The sequence below is a fragment of the Sorex araneus genome, chromosome 10 (assembly GCF_027595985.1).
Source record: "Sorex araneus isolate mSorAra2 chromosome 10, mSorAra2.pri, whole genome shotgun sequence".
NCBI lineage: Eukaryota > Metazoa > Chordata > Mammalia > Eulipotyphla > Soricidae > Sorex > Sorex araneus.
In genome coordinates this window covers 51107187-51118271 of record NC_073311.1, presented here as the reverse complement: position 1 = coordinate 51118271, position 11085 = coordinate 51107187, and the positions used below count along the sequence as shown (strand labels likewise).

General features: G+C 39.7%; 1 pseudogene; it reads left to right on the top strand.

The window, feature by feature from the left end:
• Positions 1–1320: 1320 nt before the first annotated feature.
• LOC129399158 (nucleophosmin-like) lies at positions 1321–7275 on the top strand (annotated as a pseudogene).
• Positions 7276–11085: the final 3810 nt, after the last annotated feature.

Genomic DNA, 11085 nt, shown 5'->3' with positions numbered 1-11085 from the left:
TTCTTTATTCTCTTTAGTTTGCACCTTTGGTCAGACTTACCTTAGGTTAAACAAGTTACTACGTCAATCACTTTGATCCATCCCTTGCACTGTCACAGATATAAAAGAATACACTGTAGTTTAAGATAACATTATGGAAATATATCTTGCAGAAAAGAAGACAATGTCTTCTTTGATCATTTTCAGTTATAGATCTGGCATCACTTTTTATCATTTTTCCTACTTTGTATTATTTTCTCAGTATCCTTTAGCACTCAGTGAGTTGTCCATGACTTTATTTTTTTTCTCTTTGGGTCACACCAGGCGATGCACAGGGATTACTCCTGGCTCTGCACTCAGGAGTTACTCTTGGTGGTGCTCAGGGAACCATATGGGATGCTGGGAATTGAACCCGGGTCGGCAGTGTGCAAGGCAAATGCCCTACCCACTATGCTATTGCTCTAGCCCCTGTCCGTGACTTTCTAAACATCACTCCTAACAATCTGGTCTCTGAAAGATAAAAGCAAATGTAAATGCTAATCAATGCATTCATATAAAACTTTATTCAAATACAAGTCATCTTATCAATATAATTTCATTCCTCGGATGGTTAAAAAATACCTAACACAGTCTGACAAGTCTACCAGTTTTTTAGCCTGGGTTTAATTAAATTTAAATTTATTTTGTTTCATGTCGTAACATTTTCAAATATTTTTTTCTAATTGATATGCAGCAAGTCTTCAACACCTGATTTTGAGAAGAAACTTTCTGCTTTGCAGACTGCTGGGCCTATATCCTGGGAAGATGCAGATCGGAACTCTTCATCACATTCAAGAATGCAGACATACTTCAAACTATAAAATAAATGGAAACACAGTCAAGATGAACAAAGAATTTATAAAATTCAAAATTAAATTAGGAATAAAAACAAATGTAATAATAATATTAATTCCTTATTAAGAACCGGGAAACATAACTGAAAATTATCTTAGAATGTAAAAGAGTCATAACTAAAAATTATTTTAAGAAGTAAAAGATTCATCCTTGTCTTACTATCAAAATGTTTTATTGATATACAATAGGCTTGCAGTATTATGGAATTCCAGATGCTTATCATCACACTTCTGCGTATCCCAGCATCCAAGTGCACTCCCACCACTTCTGTGGATCCTCTGCTCATTCCTTCCTCCCATTCCCTTTTCTTCCTGTTAACTAATAGTTTATACCAAGTCTAGAAGTTGATTTTATTGCTTCTGTTTATTTTATTGAGGCAATAATGATTTACAAGAGCATAACTGTTTAAGTAGTGTGATTACTATGCGGTACAATCAAAATGTCGATATGCCGGCACCGTCTACCGTTATTTATAGGACTCTTCCCTGTTGGACCCTCTTTCATCCCCCACCCCTGCTTGATATCTTCACATCAGTTTCCAAAGTCTGCGGTTTGCCCCCTGGTTTGACCTGTCCTGTGCGATGCTCCCCCACTGCAGTAGCGGCGCATATGTCTATGTGCCTTCTCTCCCACCTGAGCCCATGTCACCACCCCATGGCAGATTCGATAGACCATGAATCTGAGGCTTCAGAACTATCTTTTCATAGACCCACAAAGATGATTACTTTCAAGCAGACAATGGCGAAAATGAGCACAGGTCTGAGACCGGTCGATCTGGGGACTGGTGCAAGGGACGAGTTGCATGTTATTAAGCAGAAGTGATAAATTATGAAGGTGATCCAATCAAAGTATCACTGGCATCTTTGAAAATGTCTGTCCCACCTACAGTTTCCCTCTGGGGCTTGGAGATAACACCATGGGTGGTTCTACTATTTTGTGTGGTTCCGGGGTCTGGGCATATTCCTGTGCAAATTAACCTTTGTAGAGGGAGATGCAGAGTTAGAAGGAAAAAAGGAGGAGGATGTGAAACTCGGAAGCATATCTGAAAAGTGCTCCACCGCTGGGAGTGAAAGCGAAGCTCCTTAGAAAAAAGTAAAACTACTGATTAAGAAAGTGATGGTGAAGATGAGGAGGAAGAGGAGAAAGAGGAGGACCATAAAGATGATGAAGATGAAGATGAGGAGGAGGAAGAGGAGAAGGAGGAAGAGAAAACTGAAGAAAACTTCCAGAAAACTTTCCAATAAAGAAATCTGTAGGAAATACTCCAGCCCAAAACACACAAAATCAAATCAGAATGGAAAATATGCAAAACTGTTGTCAAGTTCAAGTCAAGAATTCTTTAAAAAAAGGAAAATGAAAGAAAGAGAGAGAGAAAGAGAGAGAGAAAGAGAGAGAGAAAGAAAGAACAAAAGAACGAAAGAAAGAAAGAAAGAAAGAAAGAAAGAAAGAAAGAAAGAAAGAAAGAAAGAAAGAAAGAAAGAAAGAAAGAAAGAAAGAAAGAGAGAGAGAAAGAGAGAGAGAAAGAGAGAGAGAAAGAAAGAAAGAAAGAAAGAAAGAAAGAAAGAAAGAAAGAAAGAAAGAAAGAAAGAAAGAAAGAAAGAAAGAAAGAAAGAAAGAAAGAAAGAAAGAAAGAAAGAAAGAAAGAAAGAAAAAGAAGACCCTAAAACATCAAAAGGATTCAGTTCTACAGAAGACATTAAAGTGATAATGCAAGATTGTATAGAAAAAGTTGATATCTAGCTGTCCTTTTTTAATGCAGAGTGAGACCTTTACTTGCTAGGTCTGATAAATGTCCAGGTTCCATTGCCAAGAATGTGTTCTCCAAAAGCACTTTTTAATTTTTAAAGATGAAACTCCTCCCTTTTGTTTGGTTTTAAGTATGTATGGAATGTTATAACAACACATATTAGAGGATGAGGCAGATGGAAATGGTAGGGAGACAAAAAACATTCATGTGAAATAAAGTCAGCATTTTAATAAAGTGAAAAAAAAACTAAGGTTTTGTTTTCATTGTACATCTCATATTCTGTTACTTTGTTTCGTTATATAAATATCTAAGTGAGATTATCCAGAATATGCCTTTCTACTTTTGATTTCACTTAATATGGCATTCTCTAATGCTGTTTATATTGTAGCAGGCTTTTTTACTTCATGTTTTCTTATAACTGAGTAGTGAATATATATCACAATTTCTTCATACACTTGGCTGAGCAATTGGGCTGTTTGCACACTTTAACTATTATAATAGTGTCATAACAGACATAGTTAGAAATGCTAATATATATACACATATATATTAGCAGAAATATATATGTATATATGTGTGTATATATATGTATATATATATATATTAGCACACAAAGCTCAACAAGGGCTTAATGGCTCCAAGGTGAAATATAACAATTTTCACACACTTTCTTCTAAGGAACTCTTTTTGGATCATTTTTAGTGAATTATTCATTATAAACAATACAAAATAAATTATTTATGATCTGCCTTTGGGGCAGGCTTAGGTGGTGGTAGGAAAATTAGAAATAAAGGTGATGGGAAGGTGTAATTTTGATGGATTGGTGTTGGAACATTGAATGTATAAATTATTGTAAACAACTTTATAAAAGTAAAATTTTAAAATGAATAAATGAATTAATTAATGAATGAATAACTACTTCTCAGGGGCTGGAGTAGATAGTACAGTGAGGAGGGCATTTGCCTTGCATAATATGGCCAACAGGGTTCAATTCCTGGCATCCCATATGGTTCTGCCAACTATCCCAGGAGTAATTCTGAATGCAGAGCCAATAGTAACCCCTGTATCACTGGGTGTGACCTGAAAAAACAAACAAACAAACAAACAAATCTGCTTTCATAAAAAGAAGTGAGCACAGAGGACAGAGAGAGTCCTCTATACCAAATATGGTCCCTGGAGATTTACCAGGAATGATGCCTGAGTGCAGAGCCAAGAGTAAGCCTTGTGCAGTGCCAGGTGTGATCCCAAAACTAAAATAAACAAGCAAAAATGGACAAATAACATCTAAAATAAAAGTGGCAATCAATTGTTCTTCAAATTCAGAAATAATTTATTCAAGTAAAAGAAATAAGCCTATTTTTAAATATATTAAGAATATCTCTATTAAAAACACCTACCATGTCAAACTATTTTATAGTTAGACAGAAAAATAAATGTCTAAATAATGATGACATTGCTGTTACCCATATTTTTTAAATTTTATTTTATTTTTATAAAGTTTTCAAAATAATTTGTTACATTCAATAGTCAAACACCAATCCCACCACCATTGCACCTTTCCACCATCATATTTTGAATGCTTCTGCCCTAAAACCCAAACTGTGTCTCCCAAAGCAAAACCAAAACAGTTAATTTTGTATTGCTTATTATGAAAAATCAGCTAAAAATAGTCCAATAAAGTTTCCTTAGAGGAAAGTGTATGAAGATTGTTGTATTTCATCCTGGATCAATTAAGGCCTTGTATAAGAGGCTACTAGCATGCTTGCTAACCCCCACCAAACATGGTGTACTACTCTTGGTACATCATGGCATAGAGTATGAGAGGCTGATCCAGGAATTTTAAAATTTAGAATACGATTATGCAGCAGATTTACTCATGTGTGAGGCCCGTGTTACTCTCTCCTGGGAGCTTTATTCCTGAGTCTCTGGATCATGGCCATTGGTGAGATTACACGGGCTGGGGGCAGTTTGTGGGCGTGACTGCCAAGCTACTGGTAAACTTGGGAGATGGGAGGAGGAGACCCATTCGTGCCGAGAAAGGGCTTGGAGATTTCAGTCACAGGTCCTGCATAGCTGGGTTTTTCTGCAGATTCGCTCATGGTTGAGGCTCGTTTGAGCCTTGGAGAGCGACTGTGAGCATGGTAGCAATTGAGTTCTGGAGGTTTTAGCTGCCAGGGCTCTATTGGGGCAGTGAGGGAAACTCACCCACCCCACCCCGAGTTGCCCCACTTAAGACAGCCTGGGTCGAGGTCTGGAGACATCTCTGTGGCATGTTTATACCCACATTTTAAATTAAAATAATGTTGTTCTCTGATTTCACTGGGTTTATAATACCCAGTGGAGGAAGCATATACATTATTTTAAACTTACAATGCACATTCTGCAATAAGTATAAATAAGTATGTCAGGTGGGACTGAAACCACATAGGTCTGAGAGCATCATAAACATTCTACAAAGAGCAACTCAGCTGCCACTGTGGCTGATTAACCCATTAATCTGGAAATAGCAGTGACCAGCTAAGTGAACCATTTGGTTCTCACATTTAACACATATACCAAAAGTGACACTTAAGTCACTACTTGAAACCTAACCCCATTATTTTTACAATGTATTACTAAAAGGCCTTTGAATCTCTTGAATTTCAATAAATGTATCTATACTGTAAAGACCCATGGTCTATATCTGTGGGTGAAGCAGGCAGAGAGAAAAGAGTGAGGAAGTAATAGGCTTCCTTTAAAAGATTTATATGCATCAATACATAAATAGGACCATTAAGATTAATAAAACTCTGCCATACTAAAGAACTCAGGTTTGTTCTAAACTCTTATTCATTAACATTCTCTCTGTTTACTCATTTGTAAGGCCCAGTTAATTCATTTGAAATAAGCCCAAGGAGAAAATGTCATATGAAGGACTGTTATTAAAATTTATACTTACCCTAATTATTCAGAAGATAAGTAGTCTAAAGCTAGTTATATTTGGCATGTATCCCAAAAGTAGTAAAATGATTTTGGAAAATAATTCATACACTAAAAGCCTGATAAATATCTTGCAGAATTTATCTTACTCATCTTCATAAACCTGTTATTTATAGCACAGACCTCAATTTTATAGTTGAACACACACAGAATTTTCAGAAATGTATGCTCAGTGTCAACTAGCTATCAATGGCTGAGCTGAATGTCATTGAGCATTGTCTACCTCTAATACATAAAAATATAGAAACTCAACATAATGGAAAAGAAACGTGCTTTTTTTCTTTCAATGTTCCACATAGATAATTGCAAATATATTGGGTAAAAACTATTTTAATAACCATATATTTGCAAGGCTATTTGTTAGGGCATGGTTCTGGATCTCTGACCACAGACAAGGACCACACAGGAATGCAATCAGCAAGGGGGTAGTTTATTAAGCTGGCTAGCCAGAGTCGTGCATATGCACACAGTGACAAGCAGGTCCCGTGTTCAAGGCAAGGCTCCGAGCTTCTTCAAAGAAGATCTTAGATAGGCCTACACCGGCCATTCCAACAGAGCCCGCGCATTTCATAGCCAATAGATTTGTAATGATACATACTTTCCTAACCAATCCATTTAGAAGGACATCACTCCTTAGCCTATAGTTTTAGAGACCAGCATTTGCGTCAATGTTCAGGAAAGTCCTGGGTTTTAGGGCAGTCATGGGTCTAGTGGCATGGGTTCTGTAAGACGCATCTAAGAGGCATCTGGTTATCTGGTCTGACTTGCAACCTGGGGCGCCTGTATCCGAGTTCCTTGCTCAGGGGAAGAAAAACAAGTTATTCTGCAAATGCAGGCTCCTGTAAATAGAATCTTGAGAAAGCTAAACTAATTCCTATGGTCTGTTTCTGGGCCAGTTCCTCACACTATTAAACAACAAGTGTCATAATGCAGACATTACGGTGCCCACTAGGGCAAATCAATGAACAACAGGAAGACAGTGCAACAGCGCTATATTTGCATGAAAATATAGAACTGGTTTTCTTCATTGGTGGAAAACTTTGTGACCATGATCTACAGTGCTCAGGGCTTAACCTGACTCTGTGCTCAGGGCTCTTTCTTGCCTGGGCACAAGTTAAGCCACTGTAGATAAACCTACGGAAAATTAATACAAGGGTTTTTTTTACTATATCATTTAAAGTGTGGCCCCCAAATAGACAATCCAAAACAAATCTCACCATACCTGGGTTCCACTTATTCTACCCTGCATGGGAAATAATTCCTGCTAATTAATTTATTTCTCAGGGGGGCTTGGAAATCAGGCTGGAGCAAGAAATTGTTCTGTCCTAGGAAAGAAGGTCAATCCTAAATCTTTCCAGTCTGTCACCTTCGCTCATGAGGAGGTTAAAAAAAAAAAAACCTGGAAGAAATGATTAGTAAAGTGAAACAAATGTAGTTGGAACACAAGGGGAGACCAGAGAGAAAAATTAATGCTGAGAAACTTGGATTTCTCCAGAATGGAAAAGAAAACCAGAGAGGCTGTCTGGGGCAGGCTAAATGTGGATGCTTTCTATAAAGCCTTTGTCCTAGATTTTGCACACAAGTGGGAGTTAATGGGGCTTTTGATGGAGAAAAGTTTTGAGCTTCTGGCCACCCGTCTGCAGATCTCACCACAGCTTTTGCCTGTACATTCCTGAGACTTCTCCTTCCCAGGACCCACCCACACTCCTGGCTGGGATTTTTGCATTGCAAAACCTTTCTAGCTCTTCTGAGACTTGGAGTCTTTGAACCTTTGAGTCTTCAGAGTGTTTTGTCTCAAAGGTCATTTATGACCCTTGCACTGACTTTAAATGATTCAGGTTCCAAATTGTTTTTCCCAAAATACATAACCAACCCTATCTCATTCTCTGCCTGCAACATTTTTTTTTTTTGTCTCAGCAAAGTATTGGGTTTTATCAGAGTGAAAGGTAGAAAGCAAGGCTTCTCTAGAGTGGAAAAGCAAAGAACGCATCCCAGGTAGATCTGCAGCAATTTTCCAACATAGAAATGATAAGCCATGAAGAAAGTACACATCACAGACAGAGATGCACATCTCAGGCTGGGATGCAGGCCCTTTCAGCAGAATAGTAGCAAAAGGGGAAGTAGAGAGAGCTTGGAGCTGATGACAGTCCTCTTTTGATATTTGTAGTAGGGACTTTTTTCTAGTGAGCCTCTCCAAGAAGTATCAGGGCCTGAAAATTTGCATCTCAATGATTTTTCCATCTCCTCAGAAGGGCGGGTGCTTGTGTCTCAAAGGCCTTCCTCCATTGGACCATTCATCCTAGGATGCATTTCCAAAGCTTCCTACCCCTCTGCATACCAGTTCATGGGTAAGCAGCCATTTCTAGCTTTTCTATGAGTTATAATTGCATATTTATAACTATGTTTATAGATAACTCCTTAAGAAGCTGCTTACATATCCTTACATTCTTTGACTAAAGTGTATTCATCAACAATCCTGGACTTCATTACTCATGACTGACTTTTAACTTCACAAGCGTTTAAAGGTAAAAGCCCTGAGCCGCTAAGTGTGGTCACTCGACCTCATACCTCTTCATCCTCAGCAATGGAAAACAAATTATCTAATGCTTCCTTTTCAGCAGGTCTGACTTTAGGGGAGAGACTCTCCAAACAATAATAGTGAGTTTTGTTGAAATATTGTATGCAATCAAAGTGAAAGTAAAGTGAAATTTATTAGTTACACAGGCAGGGGGGGGGGCTTAGGGGGGGGGCTAGGGGTGTGGGGGTGCGGGGTGGAGCTATACTGGGATTCTTGGTGGTGGAATATGAGCACTGGTGAAGGGATGGGTATTCGAGCATTGTATAACTGAGATTTAAACCTGAAAACTTTGTAACTTTCCACATGGTGACTCAATAAAAAATTTAAAAAAAAAATAAGAAAAAAAAATAAATAAAATAAAATAAATCACAGAAAAAAATAAAATAAAATAAAGGTAAAAGCCCCACGTGGGGGCAGGTTGGAGAAGCCCTGTAAAGCCACCCTGAGCAAAGGAAGGGCATGCATATGCTGCCCAAGTTCAAGTGCCTCTTGCGCCCATGTGGCCGAGCACATACAGTGCCTGAGCACGTGTGTCGCCCGCATCTCCCCTCTTGAGATATGGACTTTCATGCTTTCCTGTTTTGTTTTTTTTTTAAAGATGGCATATACGGAAATTATTATTTTTTAAAATTTTTTTATTAGAGAATCACTGTGAGGTACAGTTAAAACCTTATGAACTTCTGTGTTTGCATTTCACTCATACAGTGATCGTTTACCCATCCCTCCACCAGTGCCCATTCACCTCCACCAACGATCCCAGTATCCCTCTCACCACCCTCACCCCACCCCCCACCACCCCACCCTGCCTCTGTCTTGTTTGATGCTGGGATGTGTGTAGGGGCTCTCTCTGGAGAAGCCCCAGTTCTCTCTTGAGCGCATTAGTTACTTTCTCTTCTTTCCCTTCAAAAACCTCCAAATAAAATCTGCTTACCTTCACTGCTTGTCTACTCCTGAAATTCTTTTCTGCGAGGTGAGACAGGAACCTAGCAACCTTGGGTCCTGGGTGGCAGGGCCAGGTGGGGAGAAAGTGACCATCTTTTCCTCCCAGCTTTATAAAAGTCGCCAGTGGGGGCCACAGACATCATTATCAGGTCTGTTCTGTAGCCACGAGGTGGGTCTGTTAGGGCACGGTTCTGGATCTCCGACCACCGACAAGGACCACGCAGGAATGCAATCAGCAACCAGGTAGTTTATGAAGCTGGCTAGCCAGGGTCATGCACACGCACACAGAGACACGCCAGTCCCATGTGCGAGGCAAGGCCCCGACCCAGGTTGCAGGGGTTACTTATATATAGGCCGTTACGGTGAAAGCGCGAAAGCCCGCACGTTCCCTAGCCAATAAGTTCATAATTCGACATGCCTCTCCCTCCAATCCCATTAGACCCATCTGCTTGTCCAGCCTATAGATTTACAGATCACAATTGCATAAGCGCCTGCACGGGTCCGAGGGCTGAGCAGGGGCCCAGGAGGCTATCTGTTTAGATTATACCCTTATATGGTCGTAGCTCAGGAGCCCGCACATTCCTCTTGGAGCAAGCAGATAGCAGAGGCCTGAGTGGAAAATATACGGTTTTCGTTGTCTTTGGCCCCACCCAGGGCAGTCTTGCCCTAACAGATCAACCTAAGAACTTTTCTTCCCAGAAATTTCGTTGACCTAGGTTTCATTGCTGAGGGTCTTTCCCTATCTACCTACCTACATCATAGAGAGAAGAGAATTGAAAGGATTCCAGCAAACAGGAGCTCTAGCGCTATAATACTCGGAGCACTGTCAGAGGTTACTCCCAGTCATTGAGCAATACTTGAACTATCCAGCATGGGCCTCCCAAAAACTAACAAATTTTAAGTAATGGAACTATTTTATGCACCAGATATTATTATTCATGTATGCTTTGAGTGCAGTTTCTAAGAGAAGGGTGGTTGGGAGTTTCCTATAAAGGAAGGTGCTTTCCATTTGTCACAGAATTGAACTGCTAGCCCCAAACTACTGATGCAGGTGAGGCAAGTCTCTGTGCTCATTCATGATTCCTGGGTTCTTCGATATTTTCAAGAGTGAAAATATTGAGTAATAAAGATGCTCAGACTCAGAGTAAGGAAGTAGAAAAGTTTATTAGAAAGTAGAGGAGAAAAGAAAAGGGGGTCCCCAAAGCGGGAGGAACTTAGTATAGGGGTAAGCTCAGGATGGCTCTTTTGTGGGAGTTTTATAGGAAATCCAGGTCTTTGTGTTACAGGGAATACAGGAAAGTTAAAAATCAGGGTTTTACTCTAGACCCTTTGAAATGAACATTGGGCTCTTGGCAAATGTTCTGGAGGATGCAAGGATCTTAAGCTCTGGGGAAGAACTTTATGATGGACATTTGTCAACTCCCTGCTTATTAGAAAAAGTCTAGGAATTTGCTGGAAGTAAAAAAAAAAAAAACCCTCCTGTTTTTCTATCACAACAGCTGGCAAGGGTAAACTGAGGCCTCCTCTTTCACAATCAGTCTCAGATTTTTGATTGCCCATAAGAGTTTAGAAAATATCCATTCCTGATAAATTGTTTCATCTTTCCTGTACAACCTTCTTAGCGTGATCTGGGGCGTGAATGTTTGGGCTGTTTTGTGAGGGGGCTTTGATTCTCCAGGCTTCTGTTCCTTTCTCTCGTATGCAGTTGGACACTAAGAGCACAGCGTGGCTGTCTCCAAAATGCTTATAAAGCTCAAAGGAGGAGAATGTTTTCATTGCCAGTTTCCTCTCAGCTTGGACTCTGTGCCAATACTCTTATTAATCACTTGACCGCAAATTCCAAACCAGTGTCTAGGGTTCACCGAGAGCAGCAGACCACCCACCACCTCATGGATTTCCAACTTTCCGTTTCCAAGTCTCTCTTGTATCCTTCATGGACTCTCTTACCGTCAGACTCAGCTCCCAC